We start from the raw sequence: 24816 nt of genomic DNA, 5'->3' as shown, positions 1-24816 counted from the left end.
CAAAGGGGTGAATCACTTACTCCTCCCCAGAGCAAGGGGAGGAATGCAGTTCATGTTCTAGTCTGCTCCTCCATGGTACTATAGCCATGCATAATCCCTTACTTGGGGCAGATTGTGGTGCTACAAGGATCACATTACTAAGGAACTAAGACCAAATTTGAGGTCCTTACTCACTACTTTCTTACTCAGTATTCAACAACCTGAGACTCCCATTAAATTAAAGGAAATTTGAAAATGATCCCATTAAGGATACTCCATAGAGTTCCGTTCCCCTTTCAGACCACTCTCAGGAGGTCATTCTCCAAGGGGCGGAATCCCTCCTACAATGAGGGGGAATAGGCATCTCATCTCAGTATCAAGGGAGAGGATTCTATTCACCATATTGCATAGTCTCAAAAAAAAAAAAAGATGGAGGGTAAAGACACATTCTGGACCTTGGGCTATTAAACATCTTTATTTAAAAGTTGAAATTCAGGATGGTTACGTCAGCATCAGGAATTGAGGGGATGTGGTTTGTTGGTCTTGACATGAAGGATGCATGCCTTCATGCAGACATTCATCCCTCCTAAAGAAGGCTCCTGCAGTTTATGGTGGGCCAAGAACATTTCCAGTTCAGAGTCCTTCCCTTTGGGCTAGCAACAGCACCCAGAGTGTTTACAAAAGTTTTCTCTGTGATGAGAGCCCAAATAAGATCTCAGAGTTACACAGTTCTCCCATATCCGGATGATTGGCTTTTAGTAGTTTGATCCTGCCAGAAGTTTAAGTCGGTGATGGGATTTCTTCTTCATCTTCTTGCAGCCCTGAGCATCTGTATAAACAAATAAAAGTCTGTTTTTATCACCCACACAGATGATAAACTTCATCAGAGCAACACCGAACTCTGTTTCCACAAGAGCTTTCCTTCTACTCCTGGGGGAATTCTGTATCATAAAGGCAGGTTCCCAGTTTTGGTTCCCAGAGCTCCTGAAAACATCAGCCCGTTCCCTGATGAGGATCCACCCCTTCCCAGACCTCCTAACTTAAGTGGAGGGCAGAATCAGACAGCCCAATCCAGACTCGCTCCATCTCACGGCCTAGTGTTTGGATGGGCATCGGAAATAGAATGCCCCAGTTTGGTATCTCTTCAGGCTATCCTCACCCAAAGTAGGAAAGATTCAACTACAGCCTGCTACTTAGCTGAATGTAGACGTTTCTGTACCTGGGTGCAGCGTAATCAGTCTACTGCAGATATTTTGGTCATTTTAGATTATTTCCTGCCTCTAAAAAACTCCAGGCCTTCCATTAGCTTGCTGCAAGTCCATCTCACAATGATTAGTTCCTTCCTCCCTCTGGTAGACGGACTTTCTGTTTTCACCCACCTAACTACAATAAGATTTGTGAGGGGCCTAGTCAGGACCTTTCCACCAATGGTAAAACATCACTTCAGTGGGACCTCAATCTTGTCTTGTCAACACTCACCAGACCACTGTTTGAACTCTTGGCAACATGCTTGATGTCCCACATATCCATGAAAGCAGCCTTTTTAGTTGCTATCACCTCAGCCAGGGTGTTGAACAAGTTGGGAGCCCTCCTGGCAGACCCTCCTTATATGGATTTTCCACAGGGAAAAGGTAATCCTTCACCTTTAACCTAAGTTCCTCCCCACAGTTACTTCTGAATTCTGTGTCAACCAAAGCGTCCACTCACCTGCCCCTTTTCTGAAACCCCTCAGTTCTGCTGAAGAGAAAAGACTTTGGTCCCTCAACATGAGATGGGCCGTGGCAGTATACCTGCAGAGGACCAAAACTATCAGAAAATCAACAAGACTTTTTCTCGCATCTCAGAAAGATTGAGAGTCCAAGCAACATCCTCTCAGAGAATCTTTAAGTGGGTTTCTGAGTGCATCATCAAGTGCTACAGGTTACCACGCATACCTCGTCCTGATAGAGGGCCAGAAGGGCACAAGCTGCTGCTACAGCATCATTGCAGGACGTTCCAATGCTGGACGTATGCAGAGCAGCCACCTGGAGCTCCAGCCACACATTCGCAAGACGTTACGTGCTAGTTCAGGCCCCTGTTGTGGACACAGCAGTGGGAACTGCAGTACTGTGGGCATCTTTGCTGCCGGCTTTCTTGCACCCCACTCCAGTCTGAGCACAGCTTGTCAATCACCCCTGTGTGGAATACACATAGGACCCAGCACTTGAAGAAGAAATGCAGGTTACTTACCTGTAACGGGAAGTTCTTTGATATGTGTGGTCCCTATCTGTATTCTACTATCCATCCTCTGTTCCTTCTGCTTTGGGCCCTCTTGGATTCACAGTAAGAAGAGGAACTGGAAAGCCGTTGGCTTGCACTGCCTCTGATGTCCTTGGTCAGGAGCATGAGGAGATCTATTACACATCTGCCAGCCAACAGACACTGCTTATTAGACTTCCTTGCCGTGGGCGCATGGCACGCAGGCATACCCACGTGTGGAATACAGATAGGGGCCATACATCTCAGAGAACTTCCAGCTACAGGTAGGTAACCTCCATTTCAGTCTGGGCAGAAGCAATGAGAGAGGAAGCTGCGAGCACCTCGAGTGTCTGCGTTAGTCATGAGTGAAATTCCCCGTAGCACAATTCTCATGTATCCCACTTGCGCAGCTGAGCCGCAATATACTAAGTGTGAAGAGAAGGGACAAGGGAGAAGCATCAGCTGGCTAGCTCCTGGAAGAACAGATTCCTGGGACTGACTTACTGGGAATATCCTGGAAATATCCTGTAAGTGGTGGCATGTTCTTCCAAACACAGAAAGTACTTTTGGAATGTCCTGGCTCACTTGTGTGTCACTGCCCTGGCATAAACTAACCTACGCAAGGGTCTGTCTCCACTGTTAGCTCGGGCTCTTGCTCAGGTGCTGCCCCTTCCACTCCTCCTGTCCACACACAAAACCCTTTCACCCAAGTTAGGTGGTGCTTTCAACCTGGGCTCGCTGGCCTTGGAGGAGCCATAGGCTAAAACCCAAGCAAGGTTTTCACTTAGGATGACCAGATAGCAAGTGTGAAAAATCGGGACAGGAGGTGGGGGGTAATAGGTGCCTACATAAGAAAAATCCCCCAAAATCAGGACTGTCCCTATAAAATTGAGACATCTGGCGACCCTACTTTCACTAGGGATGGTAACCTGCCCACTTTGCAGTGAGTATGCAGGCTAAATCACATGCTGATAATCTTCCAATGCCTTCCTGTAATCCCCCCCGTGTGTCCAGAGCACAGACAAGTTCTCTCACAGTTCAGTGGGAAAGAATCAGAGCAACTGCCATGCTAAGAACCATAGGATGTGCCCCCAGAACTCTTAATAACACACGTGCAGCACCAGTGAGGGCACACTAACTCCAGGAGGGCTTTGCAGTTTGGCCTCTCACACCTGGGCTAAGCTAAGGTGAGTGCTGATCCCCTGAGTTAATTGTGCCATACTGAAGACATACTCAAGGCCAGCAGACATCACAGAGCCCTCTTGAGTGATGCCTGTGATGTCTGCTGGCCCGGTGATGGCTCTGTGATGTCTGCTGGCCCGGTGATGGCTCTGTGATGTTTGCTGGCCTGGTGATGGCTCTGTGATGTTTGCTGGCCTGGTGATGGCTCTGTGATGTCTGCTGGCCCATGTGATGGCTCTGTGATGTCTGCTGGCCCGATGATGGCTCTGTGATGTCTGCTGGCCCACATGATGGCTCTGTGATGTCTGCTGGCCCGGTGATGGCTCTGTGATGTCTGCTGGCCCGGTGATGGCTCTGTGATGTTTGCTGGCCTGGTGATGGCTCTGTGATGTCTGCTGGCCCATGTGATGGCTCTGTGATGTCTGCTGGCCCGGTGATGGCTCTGTGATGTTTGCTGGCCTGGTGATGGCTCTGTGATGTCTGCTGGCCCATGTGATGGCTCTGTGATGTCTGCTGGCCCGCGTGATGGCTCTGTGATGTCTGCTGGCCCGGTGATGGCTCTGTGATGTCTGCTGGCCCGGTGATGGCTCTGTGATGTCTGCTGGCCCGCGTGATGGCTCTGTGATGTCTGCTGGCCCGGTGATGGCTCTGTGACGTCTGCTGGCCTTGAGTGATGGCTCTGTGATGTCTGCAGGAAAATAAGCTTGTTCCTACCCCGCTTGGCTGAGTTAGTGCAGCCGTACTTGCTGAGTATTAGAAGTGGCTTGGAAATGGGCAGAGTAGTGGGGAGTGGGTGGAGCCTTGTGTCTGCCCCTGCTGCTTGCTGGCCAGAGTAGCTAAGCAGGTGCGAGAGCAGGAAGTAGGGGGAACTCTGCTGAGGGCTGCGGTATCTTCTGACCCCACTTGAACGAGAGAGGCCAGGGCAGGAATTGTGCCCTAGAGAACCATGGTGGGTTTAGTGTTGCTGATGGTGCCATCCCTCCCGCCTTGTGCTCAAGGGGCTACATTTGGGCAGTAATTGCACCTGTTCACACCAGCTCTGAATTTGGCCCAAGGAGTACAAAGATTGGGCATGCAAAGGGGGGAAGTAAGGAAAGGTTCCCTTTGTCCTCTTCCCCTCTCCCCGTTTCTCCCCCACTCCTTCCCCCTCTCTCACACCTGCACAGGGACAGTCAGGCTGCATGGGGAGAGTATAACTAGTGTGTGTGGCTTACAAAGCAATCCAAAAACTCAACACAGTGCAGCTGAAACCAGAGAGTCTGGGTTGCTTTTGCATCAATTCCACATAGCACCATCTGGTTCACATGGCTGAAAACTCATCCTGATTACTTCAGGAGGTTCCCCAGCCTCGGGAAACCCAGCAAAGCTCTTGGGCAGAGATTCCACTGGGGGCTGACATAGATTCACTTGTTCAGCTGCAGAGCAACACCATGGGGGATTTGAGTCTCTTGCCAGCTGGCTGGCACAGGCTGGAAATACTGCAATCATTCAGCCCTAAGGGAGGGAATATTTTGCTTCAGTCTCTAGATACACCCTCTAGCTAAAACCCTGTTGACAGGCTCTGGAGGGAGCTGCTGTCACAAATACATGTGGTATGGGCAAGAGACCCAATTACTGTTCTAGCCATACTCCCACTGCTAGGGAGTAGACCACAGGTCTCTCATCTCCATGAACCTGGGACTGTACCAATGGCTAAAGCAGCAGTTCTCAACCAGGGGTCCGGGGCCCACAGGGGGGCCGCGAGCAGCTTTCAGGTGGTCTTTCAAGCAGGGTTGGCATTAGACTCGCTGCGGCCCAGGGTGGAAAGCTTGAAGCCCCACCGTGTGGGGCAGAAGCCCAGGGCCCCGAGGCCCACCACCCAGAGCTGAAGCCAAAGCCCGAGCAACTTGGCTTTCATATGCAGAAAACCAGTTGTTGTGGCACAGCTGGGCCGTGGAGTTTTTATAGCATGTTGGGGGGGCCTCAGAAAGGTAAAGATGGAGAACCCCTGTGCTGAAGAACTCTTTAATACCAGTGATACCCAGACTGTGGCTTTCAAGCTGCAAGTGGCTTTTGAAAGTGTCTCCTGCGGCTCTGTGTGGCACATGATATTAAAACACGGTGTGATTTAATTACTAACTAATCTAAGTTATTAACCAGTCGGGATGCTTTTACTATGTTATTAACCAATTGTAGTGGATAAAATAATGATACTTGGTCGGTCATTTGGCTGGGATGATAATAATTATATATATATACACACACACTTTATATTTCCCATCATACTGTTTAATATGACTATCTAGTACTATAGTAAATGAAACAATGAAATCACGCTTCTGTGGCTCTTTCGAGTAAAACTGATCAGTAATTTGGCTTCTAAACCACTGAGGTCTGGGTAACACTGCTTTAAACTACTACTACTAGTAGGCCCTGTAGCCTCTTTTTAGGACAGCCACTAGGGGGCAGTGTTACTAACATGCACACAAGGCCAATGCATTTCACTGCAGGCAGCTCACATTAGTGGAAAAGAAAATTGCTTAAATTCTGGCTTTTAGATGGCAGGGTTTTAGAAAGGGGTATTAAAAACAAGAGGGAACAGGGAGGCTCCTGCAGATTTATTAATTTACTATTTAAAAAACCTTAATTGATTTGAACTGAGCAAAACAATTGCACTGATGCCATTTACAGATCTAGATCTCTGCCTAGCTTTCCCCAGGGAGACCAATCTTGGAGTGAATTTGGAGTGAGTTCTGTAAAGAATGCTGAGCTACAGACTTTGGGTCTGTGAGTTCACCAGGACTTAGCACTGTGCGTGCACAGTAAAGCCACCAAGGGCAGGGTTTTTCCAATCCGGGGCCATCTCTTGTGCATGGTTGCTGGGTGCCAAACACTGTACTGAGTGACCAGGAGGTGTTATGCCCATGGCTTTATCTGAATTGTGTGTTAAAAGTCTCTCCTGAAAACTAATGCGCCAGCAAAGATTTTGCACAGTTACAATGGTTGCAGTGGAGATGGGTAGGAGTAGGTTAATGGGAACCTCTTCTTAAAATTACTCTATACAGGTTCTTACACCATGCTCATCACCATAGCATTAGAGTGTCCTCAAGCAGTGCATTAAGCAATGGGGCTAACGTTTGTTACTTGTGGTTCAGTCTCGCTCTTCCTCTTCCCAGGGAAGAATTATGTGTGCAGTGTAGTGCCTTCTTTCAGTAAGGTTTTGGGGTTTATTTTTAAATGTATATGCTATGTGTGTTAGAGAAAGCAGGTCAAAGAGGAGGCTAATATGAGAGGGAAAGGAGTCCAGGAGAGCTGGCTGTATTTTAAAGAAGCCTTATTGAGGGTGCAGGAACAAACCATCCCAATGTGCAGAAAGAATAGCAAATATGACAAGTGACCAGTTTGGCTTCGGTGAGCTCAGACACAAAAAGGAAGCTTACAAGAAGTGGAAACTTGGACAGATGACGAGGGAGAAGTACAGAAATATTGCTCGAGCATGCAGGGATGTAATCAGGGAGGCCAAAGCACAATTGGAGTTGCAGCTAGCAAGGAATGTGAAGGGTAACAAGAAGGGTTTCTATAGGTATGTTAACAAGAAGGTCAGGGAAAGTCTGGGACCCTTACTGAATAGGGGAGGCAACCTAGTGACAGATGATGTGGAAAAAGCTGAAGTACCCAATGCTTTTTTTGCCTCGGTCTTCACAGACAAGGTCAGCTCCCAGGCTGCTGCACTGGGCTGCACAGTATGGGGAGGAGGTGAGCAGCCATCAGTGGTAAAAGAAAAGGTTAAGGACTATTTAGGAAAGCTGGACATGCACAAGCCCATGGGGCCGGATTTAATGCATCCTGGGGTGCCAAAGGAGTTGGCTGATGTGATTGCAGAGCCATTGGCCATTGTCTTTGAAACTCATGGTGATCGGGGGAGGTCCGGGATGACTGGAAAAAGGCAAATATAGTGCCCATCTTTAAAAAAGGGAAGAAGGAGAATTCGGGGAACTACAGACCAGTCAGTCTTACTCAGTACCAGGAAAAATCATGGAGCAGGTCCTCAGGGAATCCATTTTGAAGCACTTGGAGGAGAGGAAGGTGATCAGGAACAGTCAGCATGGATTCACCAAGGGCAGTTCATGGCTGACCAACCTGACCATTATTTCTATGATGAAATAACTGGCTCTGTGGATATGGGGAAAGCAGTGGACGTGATATATCCTGACTTTAGCAAAGCTTTTGATATGGTCTCCCACAGTATTCTTGCCAGCAAGTTAAAAAAAGTGTGGATTGGATGAATGGACTATAAGGTGGATAGAAAACTGTCTAGATCTTTGGGCTCAACAGGCTCGATGTTGAGTTGGCAGCCAGTATCAAGCGGAGTGCCTCAGGGGTCAGTCCTGGGGACGGTTTTGTTCAACATCTTCATTAATGATCTGGATGATGGGATGGTTTTCACCCTCAGCAAGTTCGCAGATGACACTAAGCTGGGAGGAGAGGTAGATACCCTGGAGGGTAGGGATAGGATCCAGAGTGACCTAAACAAATTGGAGGATTGGGCCAAAAGAAAGGTGATGAGGTTTAACAAGGATAACTGCAGAGTCCTGCACTTAGGACGGAAGAATCCCATGCACCGCTACAGGCTGGGGACCGAGTGGCTAAGCGGCAGTTCTGCAGAAAAGGACCTGGGGATTACAGTGGATGACAAGCTGGATATCAGTCAACAGTGTGCCCTTGTTGCCAAGAAGGTTAATGGCATATTGGGCTGCATTAATAGAAGAATTGCCAGCAGACCGAGGGAAGTGATTATTCCCCTCTATTCGACACTGGTGAGGCCACATCTGGAGTACTGCGTCCAGGGTCGTCCCTACCCATTTTGGTGCCCTGCGCAGCCCCCCCTGAGGGGGGCTATGTGGGGCCCCAGGCCTCCGCAGGGCGGAGGGGGGGTGTGGCTGGCCACTTCCTGTGGGCAGTGGAGTGACCCGGCCCCAGCCTGCTCTGCTCCCCTGGCTCCCAGGCTTGGAGGGCAGGGGGGAACCGCCCCCCAGCACTCGCTGGTGGCACAGCTGGGAGCCAGGGGAGCAGAGCAGGCTGGGGCCCGGTCGCTGTACTTACCGCCACTGGTGAGTGCAGGGAGCCCCACCCCTGCTGCAGTCCTCAGGGGAAGGACTGGCTGGAGTGGGGGTGGGGTTGGGGCGGAGCCGGGGCGGTAAGAGGCAGGGCTGAGGTGGAGCAGGGGCAGGGGCCATGGGGAAGAGGCGGAGCAGGGGCTGGAGCAGCACGCAGCTGCCTACGGCATGAGGAAATGTGGTGCCCAAAATTTCCTGGTGCCCTACACAGCTGTGTACTTTGCGTATGGGTAGGGACGGCCCTGACTGCATCCAGTTTTGGGCCCCCCACTACAAAAGGTATGTGGACAAATTGTAGAGAGTCCAGCGGAGGGCAACGAAAATGATTAGGGGCTGGGACACATGACTTATGAGGAGAGGCTGAGGGAACTGGGCTTATTTAGCCTGCAGAAGAGAAGAGTGAGGGGGGATTTGATAGCAGCCTTCAACTACCTGAAGGGGGGTTCCAAAGAGGATGGAGCTCGGCTGGTCTCAGTGGTGGCAGATGACAGAACAAGAAGCAATGGTCTCAAGTTGCAGTGGGGGAGGTCTCGGTTGGATATTAGGAAACACTATTTCATTAGGAGGGTGGTGAAGCACTGGAATGGGTTACCTATGGAGGTGGCGGAATCTCCATCCTTAGAGGTTTTTAAGGCCTGGCCTGACAAAGGCCTGGCTGGGATGATTTAGTTGGGGATTGGCCCTGCTTTGAGCAGGGGGTTGGACTAGATGACCTCCTGAGGTCTCTTCCAACCTTGATCTTCTGTGATTCTTCTATGATTCTAAGTACTCCTTGCATTTGGAGTGCAAGGTGGTGAGGTTTGTGATGGTCCATAGTTCAGTGAAACTCTACCTCCTCCCTCAGGGGTAGGGATAACCCCCTAGCTCTCCATTGCATTTGATCTCCTCCTCTGGAGATGGCAAATCAATAAGGCTCATAAAAATACTTTTGAAAAGCAAATATTTTCCCTTTGTGGGATTCACCGAGGGCTTATGTCATGAGAAAATCATGATGTGCTGGAGGTGGCTGTAGTATTCTTGAGCAAGCAGGGCATGTTTGGTTCCATTTAAGAAGCATGTCAGCAACACAATGGAGGGCACCAGCCAGATTGAATATCTCACTCAGAGAACCCTTAAGCTCTATCTCAGTGTCTCTCTCTAGCCAATTCACTGTTACATACTCACAGAGTCCACAAGGTGGACCTGCGCCATCACATCCTTGATGACTCATGTTAACAAGCATGATCTTAAACAAGACTTTGCATTCAATAGGGACAAGTCACATTTAACAGCTGTCGTGGTAAAGCTTATGGTTCTAGTAGGGTTTAACAACAGCCAGCTGACATGATGATACACAACTTAAACCTGTCTCTGCAGACTTCAGGGTCATGTTTAACATAGGTTAGTTCACATGACTCCTGAAGGTCACGTTTTAGCGTGGATAAAATTTAGGAAGGTATTTCCAAACAGTGTTCCTGGTTGAAGATCGGCCTACAGCCTGACCTATCCTCTTTGTGGATGACATAAGCTGAATCCTGTGCTATCCATACACTCTACAATTTTTCAGGAAATGTCTCCTCTCACCTCGGTTTCTCTTCTGGGACAGTGGTTTGTTTAAGCTGGAAAGCAAATGAATAGATTCCCCAGTCCCACAGCCTTCCTTGTGCCACACACAACTAGAGTGTGAGTGTTTTATCACAAGCCATGTGGAGAGGGGGATTTAGGCAGGAGACCCTTGTTAAAATCTCCAGAGCTCATGCCAGGCAGAGACATTAGTGGGATCCTTTTCAAACAGTGACCTGTGATCAGAAATTGTCAAAAAAAAAATTGAATTTTGACTCTGGTGAATTTTTTTTTAATGGAGAACTCTAATTTTGGTGAACACCCCCCAAAAGGTATTTTGATGTGTAGATCCAGAAGCTCTGAGTTCAGTCCCTGCAGGTGATCTGACCAGGTGCCTCATTACACTTGTATGTGGTGTACCATGGTGAGGATTTTTCAGATACAGACAATGAAATACTTACAAACCCTATGGTACCAGGTAAAGAATTCCTCTCTCATCTACCCAATGGTTTGCCTTACCCACACGGCCACCCTCTGTGTCTAGGGAAATGCACTCCCACCCACCCTTCTTCTTGCCCAGCTGCATGGTTAAGTCCCTGCTCTTGTCTGGAGCACAATAGCTCAGCCACACATATTTTTAAAACAAAAGGAGTTCTGTGGCTGTGCTGACTTCTGGGGTGTGTGACGAATCGATCACCTGGAACTGAAGCCTGGGACATTTTGTAACTCGTGTGGCAGAGAAGGCTACAGATCATTCCAGATGAATGGAGCCCTAAGTACAGTAGTTAAAGTTCCTATGAATTAATCAAGCTGTTCTCTGCCGTGTACATCATTTAAATCACCAAAGCACTCCGACTGGAATCAGTTGGTGGCGTTTTATTTACATGGCAGGGAGCCTTTGTGTAGTATCACAGAGAGCTTTCCCTCACCCTCCCATCCAAACCCAGGATGCAGCTAGGAATTTTAAGTTGAGACATATACACGCTGTCTGAGCTGCTGCTGCATTCTCTTCTACTTACCCTGGAGCACTTGTAATGAGCTCCCAAAGTAGGCATACCATTTCCACATTGTGAACACAGCACAGTCAGTGCAGTTAAATAGAGAAGTAATAGCATCTTAGTAAAAAGCTGCACGAAGAGCCAACCCTCCCCTGCCCCCACCAGTCTCGATACAAAATATCACCACTAGAAAGTGGAAATGATGCTTGTGGGCCTTTTACCTGCCTACACCTGGGAGCAAGGACACAAAGGATGGGCCTAAGTCTTCTCTCTGCTGTAAATCAGGAGTAACCGCACTGAAGTTAATAGAATTACACCAGTGTGTGCAAGAGGAAAGTCAAGCCCACCAACACAAGGTAATGATACAATGTTGGCCCTGTCCAAGACATGAGATGCTTCATTTACTTCATCCATCCTGGGCTTCTGGTTTCCCCTTCTTCCTAGCCCTGCCCCTTTCCATCTCTTCCCTCCCTTTGCCAACTCAAGCTGGAACTGCTACCTGAGGGGAAGTGCTCAGTAATATGGATGATGATTTGTCTCTTCCCCAGGAGGAATATCATTGTCCTGATACTCTCAGGCTCTTCAAGCATTCAGAAACTGGAAATGTGCAATGTACCCAACAGCAGGTCTTCCCCACTATGTTTAATAGACAAGCAACAAGGTTCTTATTGATACTGACCTTCTCCTAGTGATTTCAAATTATGAGTCAATACAGTGTCGCTTAAAGTAGCCTGTTGGCACGGAGATACCTGGGTGAGAGGCACTTCAGAATCTCTTAAGAAAGAGATTTTACAGTTTCACCTACTTGGCAGGAGAAGACACCTTTCAAGAAGCCAGCCAAGTGAACCTGCACTGGAAGTCATACAAGGAACATCTATATGCAAGACCCAAGGTGTTCTTCAAGGTGATATATGCTTCACTAGACAGAGGCTTTAAATCTTATTGGAAAAGTGCGCTTTGTCCCATAATACATATACTGTAAAAGGCTTTAAATAATAGCTGCTCGTGTGGCCCTGAAAGAGGTCACCATGTGGCTGAACTCTATAAATCTGGGCATTTGCTGAATTGACTTTGCCAAGAAGCATACTACAGCTGAAAAATGAGAGCTGCGGGAACAAGGTATATGGGGCTTGCAGAAGCAGCCACTGTGCTGTTCTGTAGAGTGCTTTGTTCCTCATTAAAAGGCTGATCCGGAGCCTGTTGAAGTCAATGGGAGGCTTTCAGCTGACTTTGAGAGGCACTTGGATCAGGCTCAAAGTGACTCATGAAAGGGGCCTGATTAAAAAAAAAAAACTGGGTGTGGCAGGGCAGGGGTAAAACCCCTTGAATGCCCTACCAAAATGCTGGCTAAGCCCTGCTTTCTGGTAGGGAAGCCAGGTGCAGGGGCCCAGGCAGCCAGCAGAGATCCCAGCTGCAGGCCCTAACAAGGGCCGGCTCACAGCAATGACTTGAGCTAAGTAGTGGCAGCTGGGCTGAGGAAGGGAAGGGCTATAAAAGCCCAGGAGACAACTCAGTCAGGAGGCTAGCCTGGGAGGGGATAGGAGGCAGGAGGCAGGAGGCTTACAGCTCTGTCTCCTCACCAAAGGCAAGGAGCCTCATGGGCTAGGAGACCCTGGGAAGGGTCTGAATGGGGATAGCTGTTGGGGGAATAAAAGGGACTACACGGTTGCACTGTAAATAAAGACACAAGGGTGAAGCCCCAAAGAAGGCATTGGGACTGTTTATTTGGCCGGCCAACACAGGGTACAGGCACGAGGAGGTGGAAACCTGTGTGGATCCTGTGACCCTGAGAGAGAAGGGAAAAGTGGTTTGAGTTAAGTAAGAGCAGAGAAACTCTTGCTCAAACCAAAGCTGATTCTCGTGTGCCCCCAGCTCTTGTTGGTTTTGTCTTTTGCATCTGTCTCAACTGCGAAGGGCTTGTGTACATAGGAGATTTTTCCAGTTATACCAGTACAGTTCAATGCTGTAGTTATACTGGTATAACCCTATGTGGACACTCTTATCCCAGAATAAAAGTGGGGTTTTGTTGCAGTTTTAGCTTCCAAAGCGACATAAGCTAAACTGGAGGGAGAAAAAAAACCCCTCTTGTACCAGAATAAAAGCATCCACACAGGGAGTTATACTGGGATAGCTAGAATGTCTTAATTCACACCCTGTGTTATATTAGTATAACTGCCTATGTAGACAAGCCCTAAGAGTCTTCCAATGTATTGTTCCTTTCTGAAGTTCTGATGCCTCCATATCCATGGTAGGAAAGCTGGTAGGCATCTGCTCTATGATAACCCATATCAGTTTTCTCCGTCCTCTGCTTCCAAAGCATATGTTATTACAAAGCCAGGACAGAATATCTTTGCTGTAGACAAATAGCGAAACCCTAGCTGTGTTTTACTACTACACTGTATTGAAAGAGACCCAAACCATGATGCTCACAGGTTCTGGCCACAGAGTTTAAGACAGCCGTCTGAACCCTTGTGGCACGAGGAGGGTGCAAATTTCCTCCACTGTGGTGGAGAAGTTGATCAACCCCACTAGTGAAACTGCTTTAATCCAATGAAGTTACAAACTCTGTCAGTGGGGCTCTCCCACATCAACCACTCCAATAGCTCAGCCATGGCTTAGAGTTGCAGACCTGTGTGTCTAGAACGGTGGCATTCAACCTCTTCAGCCTGAGGGTCAGACATCTTCCAGCAAGGTCCAGGGGCCGCAATCAGTATGTTGGGGCAGATCCTCTGCCTGCTCTGCTACCTTTAGAGCACTCCAGTGGCACAAGCCACCCACAGGGCAACGAAAATTATTAGGGCCTGGGGCACATGACTTACGAGGAGAGGCTGAGGGAACTGGGCTTATTTAGTCTGCAGAAGAGAAGAGTGAAGGGGGAATTGATAGCAGCCTTCAACTACCTGAAGGGGGGTTCCAAAGAGGATGGAGCTCGACTGTTCTCAGTGGTGGTGGATGACAGAACAAGAAGCAGTGGTCTCAAGTTGCAGTGGGGGTGGTCTCGGTTGGATATTAGGAAACACTATTTCACTAGGAGGGTGGTGAAGCAGTGGAATGGGTTATCTATGGAGGTGGTGGAATCTCCATCCTTAGAGGTTCTTAAGGCCCAGCTTGACAAAGCCCTGGCTGGGATGATTTAGTCGGGGTTGGTCCTGCTTTGCGCAGGGAGTTGGACTACATGACCTCCTGAGGTCTCTTCCAACCCTAATCTTCTGTGAGTCTATATCCCACTTCTGGGGACTCCCTCAGCATGGGAGTCTCACAGAATCGGCACAGCTGGCTCCTAAGCCACCTTTCTTGCAACCTCTGGCACCGGGGGCATGTGAGGAGGGGCACAGAGAGGGAGTGGCTGGAGAGTGTTGTGCCCCAGCTGCCTTATGGACCTTAGGGGAGTATAGCGACCTGGTGCAAGTTAGAATTCCTCCACTGCTGGGCTGCTCTGGGTGGCTGTATGAGGGAGGGAAGCCATCCTTTCTTAGCTGCTCAGGCGGAGACAGTCAAGGTCCTGTCAGTGCTCTCCTTGGGGCTGTTACAGGGCAGCAGGCAATGGAGTAGCCAGAGCCACTGCTCTCCTCCCTCCCCTGTGATGCAGCAGTTGCTAGAGCGGGAAACAGGTGCTGCAGGGCAGGGACAGCAGCTTCTCAGACTAGCACTGCCAGGCTCACAGCAGAGCCGCTCCTGGGGTGGCCGGGGAAACGGTGGGCGCGGGGGAAGGTGGTGCCCTGTGCCATCTGCCTCCTCGTAGCGATGAGGCCGATTCAAACGCTTCCATTTCAATGTCATAGAGCGCAGCTCAGGAAACACATTTTCAATTCCTAATCGAACATGCGTTTTCTGCTTAATGCACAGTCACCTTGAAGTGGTGCGTGCTGGGAGCCACGGGTCTAGGCTATGGTTTGGTCGAAGCAGCCTCACAAAGGAGAGAATTGCACAGGAGACAGCTAGCCAAAGCCACTAAATGGATCCTATTCCAACAACAAAGTTAGAGCTGAGGACCCCACGCTGCTGCTATGCCCAGCCTTTCATAGGCACTTTACCTAGCCCCCCTTATCATACTACCTGAGCACTCACAATCTCTTTAAAGTGTATTTATCTCCTCAGCAGCCCTCTGAGGGAGGCAGGAAGAACTACCAAGTTACAGATGGAGAAAGGCGGCAGAGACTAAGTGACTTACCCAAGGTCACCCAGAAAAATCTGTGGCAGAGAAGGGCTTGGCTCCCCCCCTCCCCCCAGCTTGCCTGATTCCCAGGCTGGTAGCCTTTGGGCCAGCCTCCCCCTCTACTCAGTACTCCTTTTCAGTCTCACAGAGCAGCTATCCTTCAAAACCTGGATGCACGTCCTGGTGTCAGTGCTGAATGCCGTGCAACAGAAGCAGTGCCACCATTCCACAGCCTGCCTGTTGTTCTCCTCTGAGCAGACTGAGTGCACGCCAGTGACGAGAACTGGTGCAGAACGAAGAAGAATGAAGACGATCCCGTACGCAATCTGCGTTTCTCCACCACTGAGGAGAAAAGCATCTGATAATGACTCCCAGTCAGCAGCTGACTCCTGCTCAAAGCGCTCAGCCAGCTGTGGCAACAGAGAATTATGAGTACTGAAGGACAGCTTTTACCCTTCCCCCTCCTAAAAACAATCTGGTTAGCTAGAGTGGTACAAAATCAGACATCTGTGTAGCAGATAAACATGGCCCCGTCTGTCTCTGTTGAGTCACCTGCAGCACATGCTACATCCCAGCGACATTACACTGTGGCAAAGAAAGACAAGGGATCTGTTAGACAGAAAAAGCCCACAGTGTAATTAGGAATCAAACATGGTTTTGGTTTTTGTGTTGCCCTAATATTTCTTCCTTACTTTACAGTCCTTTGTCCTTTTCAATTAGGCTGATACAGGGCTGACTAGTCTGGCAAATATAAGGAGCTATTTTTGTTTTGTTTTTAAAGCAAGCTTCTTCCAGGGTTTTTTTTTTTTAAAGCCCCTAGCCTTCAATTTTTTCCAACTGAACACTAGTTTCTGACCCATTTTGCACGAGAAAAGTGATATTTTCAAGTGGATAGCAGATTTGATCTAAGACAGGGGCTCTCTAGGTGTGGTCGAGCAACCATTGTTTGCTATACCCTAAAGGCATAGTCTACAGAAACTGTGCAATGATAGACTGGAGTGGTGACAGGGAAGATGGGCTATGAGAAAATGTCCCCCTTACGTGGTCCATGCAGAAAGGGGGAAAAAATTGGAGAACCACTCAGCTAAAATAAAACTTCCCCATATCTGCCAGTAACTGCAACTGCTTGTGACAAAATTCCATCCTGTGGGGAAAATTTAACACATGCACTATGTGGTAATTTTTAATGTTTTACACATAAATGTGAGCATTTTAGCAGCCCAAAGTGCTCCTAGCAGTAAAATGACCCTTTTCTGTCTCCAGAAGCAGCCATTTTTATCTGTATAAATATTCACAGGAAGGATGACTCAGAAATGATAACAGGATACATAACTCATCAACATTGTGTCACCAATTCAAATCCCGCTATGTTCACCTGTTGCTATCTTACAGTTTTTTGATTTGTGAGAAATGAGTTGGTGGTGCCAGTGTAATACTGTAATATTGTCTTGGAGTCACGAGATGATGCGATTACAATCTGAACTTGAAAGATTTCTTTTATCTGAGCCGGTAGGCAGTTAGATCTCTGAGAAATGCTCTGTTATGCTGCATGTGTTCTTAGAAATTGTTGCCTTTGTCTGTGGAGCTGGTTTTCTGTAGAGCGAGGTGAATACCTTCAAAAATATTCGTGTTCCATGCCTATGGTACTCGAGTAATAAAGTGAATTTGCTTTGTGTTTGCCTAATGCAGCCTTGGATTGCATTTGCTTTTTTCACGGCTGCATCACATTGGTAGCTCATAGTCATCCTGCGATTGACCTGTACACTCAGGTCTCTCTCCTCCTCTGTCAGGTCCAACTGATGAGCTCCCAGCTTGCAGCAGAAATTATTATTATTAGACCCTAAATGTTTGACCTTGCACTTTGTACTATTGAATTTCATCTCATTTCTGTCACTCCATTATTCAAGGTCACCCAGATCTTCCCGTAGAACATTCTGGTCGTCTTCTGTATTGACGATGCCTTCCAACTTAATATCATTAGCAAATTTCATTAACACGCTCCTATTTTTTTTTGCCAAGGTCATTAATAAAAATATTGAATAAGGTTGGTCCCAAGACTGATCCTTGAGGAATTCCGCTAGTCACCTCCCTCCAGTCCGATAAGTCACCTTTCAGCACTACCCGTTGCCTTCTCCTCTTTAACCAATTCCTTGCCCACCTAACAATCCTTTTACTGATCCTCTATCTTCCCCAATTTAACCTAAAATTTCCCATGTGCCACGGTGTCAGATGTTTTCCTGAAGTCCAAGTACATTAGATCTACTGCATTTCCCTTACCTAAAAAATCACTTATTTTCTCAAAGAAGAAAATCCGTTAACTATTTTATCCTTCACAATTTGTTCTAAAATCGTACATACTACTGAGGTCAGACTAACAGGTCTGTAATTGTCCAGATCACATTTTTTGTTTCCCTTGCTTAAATACTGGGATGACATTAGCTATTCTCCAGTCATTTGGTACTACCTCTGGCTAGACAGACTTACTAAAAATCCTTTCTAGCAAATTAGTGATCTTCGCCATCTTCACTGACAAACTGCAGAAGAGCAAAGGGCTGATCCAACTCTCACTGAAGTCAATGGAAAGACACCCATTGGCTTCAGTGGGCATCAACTCAGGCCCTAAATGGTTATGGACATTTTACCACGCCTATGGCCCCAGCAGTGTTCTCTCCAGAACAGGACTGTTTCACTGATGGAGCAGGCAGGGGAGCTTTTGCTGTCCATGTTGTGCTTGTTCTGTACCTCTCAGCTAGACGAATGATGGGCTGCAACCTATAGGGCTTATAGTCCAGCATCTTACCGCAGTGTTTTCAAGTGAAAATGATAATGGCTCATGGTGGGCTTGCAGAGTGGGAGCGGTTCAGGCAGAAGAATTGTTTTCCCACCCAGCTGTGCTCACCCCTGACAGATTTAGGTCAAGCTCTTTGCCCTGCAAAAGTGACAGTTGAATGTTGTGGCCAAACAACTTCCCTATTTCCAACGAGAGCGCTTTAAAACCAAAATAAAACTGAAAACCCCAGCCAAAGCTAATGCTGTTTTCTGGGCAGCTCTTCCAGTGCTATCTTTTTAGCCCCTCCCTTGTGAGTCTTGCTTAAAATAGCAAACCAACCACAACTATAGCAATAGCCCAAACAGCGGTTATTCAAAGCAGCCTCTTCTGTTTTGGTATAACCCCTTCATCTCTGTCCTTCAGCAACAGTTGGGGGAAGGTAGGTGTTGGGGAGATTGGAAATACTCCGTTTCAAGAGACATTACAGCCAGCCCTATGTGAGTAACAAACATATTGTCCAGAATGACAGATTTCACTCTTCAACGTCATGGATTCATCATGTTGTTTTGTTTTTTAAGCCAGAAATTTCCATTACAATAATCTAATCTGACCTCCTGCATAACACAGGGGATCTCCTGCCCTGCAAGGTGACTTCCATTGGGTACCACTAAGTTCCTGTATAACAAGATCCAGCCAGGAAGAATTATAGGTATCCCTGTTTGTAAAGTCATTGAAGTTTGACAGCACTGGGGCATGCCCTGTGTTTCTACTACTCATTAAATCAATGTTCCTTCATCCTTCCAAGGTACTGTAGCATTTTATTAAGTGAAAATCACTTGGACAGGCCCTTAGAACTGAAGACCTACAATGAAGTCCTGGTCACATTGAAGGCAAATGGGAATTTTGCCATTGACTTCAATTGGGCTAGGATTTCACCTTCCATCGGCTCTCCATGGAGGTTGACATGCCAACAGCTTCTATCATCAGAGCAGAGGTCTGCCCTTGTGTCCTTGTCCTGGCGTTGCCTCCTTCCCATCCAAAATTGTTCCTAATTAGGAGGGGAATGAGGTGCCCCTGTTTTTTCTCTCGAAATGTCCATTTAGATTTAGAACATAAGCAGGTGTTCCCTATTGTTGGAAAGCACGCTGCCCATCTGCTACTCCCCACCTCAGAGTTGGCTCCGTTTCAGTGGTATTATATATAAACCAGTTGTATAGTGCTGGGGTTCTTTGGGACGGAAGGTGCTATACACATGTAAAATACTGTGTATTTATATTCAGGTAGCACGTAGGGGCCCAGCAGAGATCAGGGCCCCAACGCATGGGAAGAGACAGTTCTGCCCCAAACAGCTTACAATCTAAATGGATAAGATCGACAGAAGGTGGGAAGAGAAGCTGATGTGAAGTGACTTGTATAAGGACATGGAGCAGCTCAGTGGTGGGACTAGAATCCAGGTCCCTTGAGTGCTGACCCCAGGCCCTATCTAGTAGACTAGGCAGCTGTTCTGCTTATGTTTACACTATTCAGGTAGTATGTCTGTTAGAGCAGCTGATTTAGGACACGACAACTTTGGGCTTTAACTGAAAGTGGTGCTAGCGGGTCCTTTCATTGAGCCCCTTGGCTTCAGGTGAACATGGGCTGAAGGCAAGTCTGGATAGGAGGCACCTGCTGAGCTGATTAATGTTCTAGGTGTGTCCAAAAGTTCCATTGACCTCACTAGATTGTGCCGGCAGAGCAGGTGCAGTGGAAGACCAGTTGAAGGGTTAAATTTGCTTTGCAGCCCTCTGCCCAGAGCACTAGTCTATCATCTAATTGCACTTCCACTGGGCAACGGGTTGCTTTGGCCGAAAGGCTCTAATGCAATGTGCAGCTGAGCTGGGACGGGGAAAAAAGAAAATGAAATGACTTTTTAGGGTCCCCGTGACTATCTGCCAAGCAGCACACAGAGAACCACAGACCTTATCAGGCTGCTCTGCTACCACTGAGCAGTGTCTTGCTATTCTCCCCCATCAGCAACATACAGAAAACAGTTGTGCAGCTTAGTGACACCTATATTTTGGTAAATAATCTCCAGATCTCTGCACAGGAAAGGCCCTTACTTCTTGACTTCCTAAGAAAAGAAACTGCTGCAAGTGTAGCCCGAAGGTTGTGGCTGTCTCACGGGGCTGCTAGAAATAGGCAAATGAAGAAAGGAACTCTGGGGACTAACAGCTGTTCTGGCAATGCACATGGATTCCGATATGGCTTCCACACTCCTCCCTCCTCCCTTTGCAGGTAGCGTTGTGGTTTGGAGAGGTTTGCAATCCAAAAATGCACCAAATAGTCTCAGATCTCTGCCACGTCCTTCAGGGCTGGTTTGCAGGACAATCCCATTTTGCATTTATAGACTACATCCTTCCATCCCAAAGGTCCTCATCAAATACATTCATGCATGCGCCTGGAGTGGAGGGTGAAAGCTAGGTAAGCAGCTAGAGCAAAGCATGCTGTGCATCAAGGCATATGTGTGTGTTGGGGGCAATTTGGGCCTAAGGGCACCTGGGTTGAAATCTGTTATGAAAAATGCCATGGAATCCTTAATATCCACCCAGAGCTGATGGGTGCTGGGTTTTTAAGGTCTCATCTGAAAGACTTCTGCCCAGTAAACTGCACAGAATTCCACCTGGTACCTCAAAGGGATAGCAAGCCATGGTGACCTTGCCATGGTTCAAACCTGCAGGAATCAAATCTGATACTTAGATTCCTAAACTGTTCCCTCCTGAAGCCTGTGGCCTGGAGGTGGCACTGCAGCATCATAAAGATAAGGGAGACCATGTGGTCCAATGGTTAGAGGCTAGGAATCAGAAAGCTCTAGTCCTGGTTCTCTCCCTTCTTTGCTCTGTGGCCTTGGGGAAGCCACAGGCATCAGCGAAGTTTTCAAAAGCAGACACTGATTTTTGAGTGCCTCTGTTTTTGGATGTCAATTTGAGACACCTTGGGGCTGACATACAGAAGAGCTGTGCCCGCTTCTGAAATTGCTGACCTGTCTCTATTTTCTCATCCGTAAAATGCAGCTAAATCCCACCTGCCGGGTGTGTGAGAAGGAGCAGACTGAGGGCAGATCCTTGGCTCTCTGCTTGGTGGGTTGAGCGAGGATTTTAGAAGCCAACAATCTTTGATCTGAGAAGGGGTTGGGGCTGGTCCGGAAGCTCTGCACAGCTTCTGACCCCTGCTTGCCTATCCTGCCACCCCCCCTGTGTGAATTTTATTATTTATTTGTATTTCCATAGTGCCTAGGAGCCCAGGTCATGGACCAGACCCCACTGTCCTAGGTGCGGTACAAACACAGAAAAAAAGGACAGTTCCTCCCCCAAAGAGCTTACAATCTACAAGGTAAGAGACAACAGAGGGACAGATGGATGGGGAACAGCAATGAGACAATATCGGTCAGCATGATGGGCAGTTATCCGAACACACTGGCAGCTGACATGTTGTCCAGTGTTTTGAGGCCTCATGGCAAAGGAGAGTTTTAAGGAGAGACTTGAAGGAAGATAATGAGGTAGCTTTGTGGGAGCTCCTCTCAAGCATGTTACCCTGCTCTGCATTATGTGGCACATGATGGAGTGCCCCATAACAGAGTAGTTGGTAGCCCCCTGACCAGGAGGAGGTGGCAGATAGGCAGGGTGTACTGTGTGCCTGGCACTGAGGCAGCTGAGGGCGGGCCAGATTCAGATGGGACGGAGGGACGTAGTCGTGGTGGTGAATCAGAAGGAAGTGTTTGTGTGGGCACCTTGAGGGTAGAAAGTCACCAAAATTTGGAGGAATCCAGGTTGTAGGTTAGCAGTAAACCACCTCTTGGTTGTGGAAATGAATTAGGGTTTATAAAGTACTTTGGTATCCTGACACAAAAGGTGTGGTCTTGTTCCGATTATAGGCTTTCATGATTCAGAAAAGACCTATGCCAATTTGGGATGGGCAGCAACTGCCTTTAGCAGAGGTGTGACATTGATGTAATACCAATTGGCATTGGAGAGTAATGCCTTGGGACATGATACAATGTTCATTGAAGTCACTGGAAAGCCCTGTCTCCCGTCATTGATTTCAGTGGGCTTTGCATCAGGCCCATAGACCTCCTGCGGGCACTCTGGATATTTCAGTGTTGCTGAGTTGAAAGAGGCATGCAGGATTAATGGGCAGCTGTCAGTGGGCTTAGCTGTTCACAAGCATCTTTGCACCAGCAGGATATAAATGAAAATGTTAAGGTGTAAACTAAATCCGTGAAATCAGGAGTACAGATCAAGGCTCTGGGAAGCAAAGCTAGATGTGAACTGGTGCAGTCAGGATAAATTAAAAATACACAAAAGTCATTGATCTAAGCTTGACCCCTGTAGCACAACCCATGCCTTTCCTAGAAGCCCATTATCACCTCATCACAGCAACTCCCTTACTTACATAGGAAATGAATTTCAGAGGTGATTACATGAGACAAGCAAATAAACAGCACTAAACAGAAATAGCTAACCCAAGGATTGGAAGTTCACTGGGCTCTTTACCCTAAAATAGTCTATGATGCTGAGTGTGTCTGTCCCTTTTAAATGTCCCTTAGTTCGAGGGGCATCAGTAACGTTAGTCCCAAAATTTCCTGCATTTCGCCCACTTTTGGTGTCTCCTCACTTTTTGTATTACTCAAAAGTCTTTGCATCTGAAATAAAGGCTCCTGGAAGGAAGACTATAACAGGAGAGAAATGGATTATGGAGATGGACTAAAGGAAAGAATCCTACATAATTTTAGGTTTCCCGCATGAATAATTTTTTGGTGTGTCTCTCATTTTGGGTCTATCCAAATATTGTATCATCCCATGCTTGGTCCTTGGCAGGTGATTGATGAAGCTGAGCTGATGATAGAAAGTTTTGTTTAGGTTTTACATTTCAGATGGCTTTGGGGTAGGAGATGGCACACAGTAGCAATGGATTTTCTACAGTTCCCTGTGGTTGTTCACTCTTTGTACACAGTGTCACCATGCCTCAGTGGATCACAGCTGAGGATGCCAGATTCAGGACAAACTGCTGAGAAACAGGGCAGACTCACCCCAAGCTGGTGGTTATTCTACCATTAGATATACCAAGCTGGTAACAAAAGTAAACTTCTATCTCACCTCACTGGTTAACAAGCAGTCTCCTAGGCATTCCAGCCCTTGTTTCACCACCCAGCCACTAGTCTTTATGATGACTGGTTACTGAAAACCAATTTAATCAAACAAAGGGTGCTTCTGATCTCAAGAGACCAACCCCACAGCCAGGTCAATATCTAACTCAGATCTTACCCAATAATCAAGCTGTTGCCAATCCTTTAATAGCTAAAATCTAAAGGTCTGTATTTAAGAGGAAAGAAATAGAGTTAAAATTGTTAAGGAAACCATATGCATACAATCATTGCAAAGTTCTTGTATCAGGTTTGAATCAGCGACGGAATAAACTGCTAGTTTGCAAAAAGTCTCTCTGGAAATTACCCAAACAGCTTGGGGGTCATCAGTCCTTCTTTAGAGCTTCCTTGTTAGAAATCCAGTCCAGAGAAACGAAGCAGGAACTGAAGATAAAATGGAGATATTTCCAGAAGTCTTTTATACCCTTTCCCATGTGAATGGAATGTTACTGTCCAAAACAAAGCTCTCGGTCTCAGTTTGTGGAAAATTACAGGCACAAGATAGAATCCAGGGTCACATAAGCAAGTCACATGCCCTTACATGCTTTGATGACTAACAGGAGCAGCCATTGTCCATGTTCTTTCTAAAACATCCACAGGAAGGCTCACTGGGCTGTGAGGAGCTTCTTCTGTGGCCCATTGTGAGAATCAATTGCTTTTGATGGGCCATCAACACAAAGCTGTCTGGCTTCAAATGTAGATTTTACCTAGTGAGTATTACCCCAGGAACAGACACATTTGAAATGCAGGTACATAGTCAATATCATAACGTCAGATATAAGGATGATACATGCATACAAACAGGATAACCATATTTAATCGGTTGTAACTTTTCCATTGATACCTTACATGACATACTTTGTATAAGATTTGTTGCAACTGTGTAACAGTGGTAGTAACAATGATCTCTATATGGTCATATTTCAATCGTACAGCATCACACACACCATGGTCTTTCCAGGGATTTTTCAGATTGCACAGGGACCATTGAGACCAGCAGAAAAAAAAATCATGAATAGAAAGTACTGCAGATTTGAATGTCATCCAAATCCAGCAGCATCGCAGATTCCTTCTGTCCGGGTGTACTGCCAGGAGAGGAAGAAGGGTCTTGTGGTGAAGGCAATGGAAAGGGATTCAGGAGTTTGACATTCAGTTCCCAGCTCTGCTGCAGACTGGCCATGTGATCTCAGGTGAGTGATTTAACACCCATGCATTGGTTTCTCATGTGAAATGGGGAGTGCATGTCCGTACATCCTAGGGGTCTAGTCAGGTGCTTAAATATCACAGTGACTGAGATGATATAAGTGTGACATACTAGGGGTACAGTCCAGACTAATGAGTATCTGTGTCACCCCTGCCCTGTAACCTGGGGTGTCCTTTACAATGCCTCGCTGCTGTAGCCTCCAACCCGGACTGCTCACAAGCATGTAAGTCACTCCCAGCTACGTCTGAGTGTGTGCTGCAGCCAGCCAGCCACCCCTTGGCTCTTACCAGCCTTGGTTATGCTGCAGAGTGACCCAGCACACTCCCAGACCCAGATCTTCCTCCAGAAACATACATCCTGTACTGCCCAGCCCTCTGTACAAATATGTCACATCTGTTATTCCTTTAAGGAAAAATTGGCCAGATTATTATTTGAAATAGCATACCCAGAGTCTCCAATGTGAACACACTGG

The 24816-nt window shown here is 47.4% G+C and overlaps 1 long non-coding RNA gene across 2 annotated transcripts in view; it reads left to right on the top strand.

The window, feature by feature from the left end:
* The window catches only part of LOC140907829 (uncharacterized), a 91635-nt gene that overhangs the window by 5686 nt on the left and 61133 nt on the right, over nt 1–24816 (top strand). Inside the window, exon 2 of one of the 2 annotated variants that reach the window (XR_012157648.1) lies at nt 21228–21330. This is a non-coding gene — a long non-coding RNA (uncharacterized LOC140907829). Of the gene's footprint in view, nt 1–21227; nt 21331–24140; nt 24331–24816 lie in introns of those variants that run through there. The other variant, XR_012157650.2, reaches the window with a different exon arrangement.

Source organism: Lepidochelys kempii, chromosome 2 (genome assembly GCF_965140285.1).
Source record: "Lepidochelys kempii isolate rLepKem1 chromosome 2, rLepKem1.hap1, whole genome shotgun sequence".
Lineage (NCBI taxonomy): Eukaryota > Metazoa > Chordata > Testudines > Cheloniidae > Lepidochelys > Lepidochelys kempii.
This window is presented reverse-complemented; position numbering and strand designations above follow the sequence as displayed.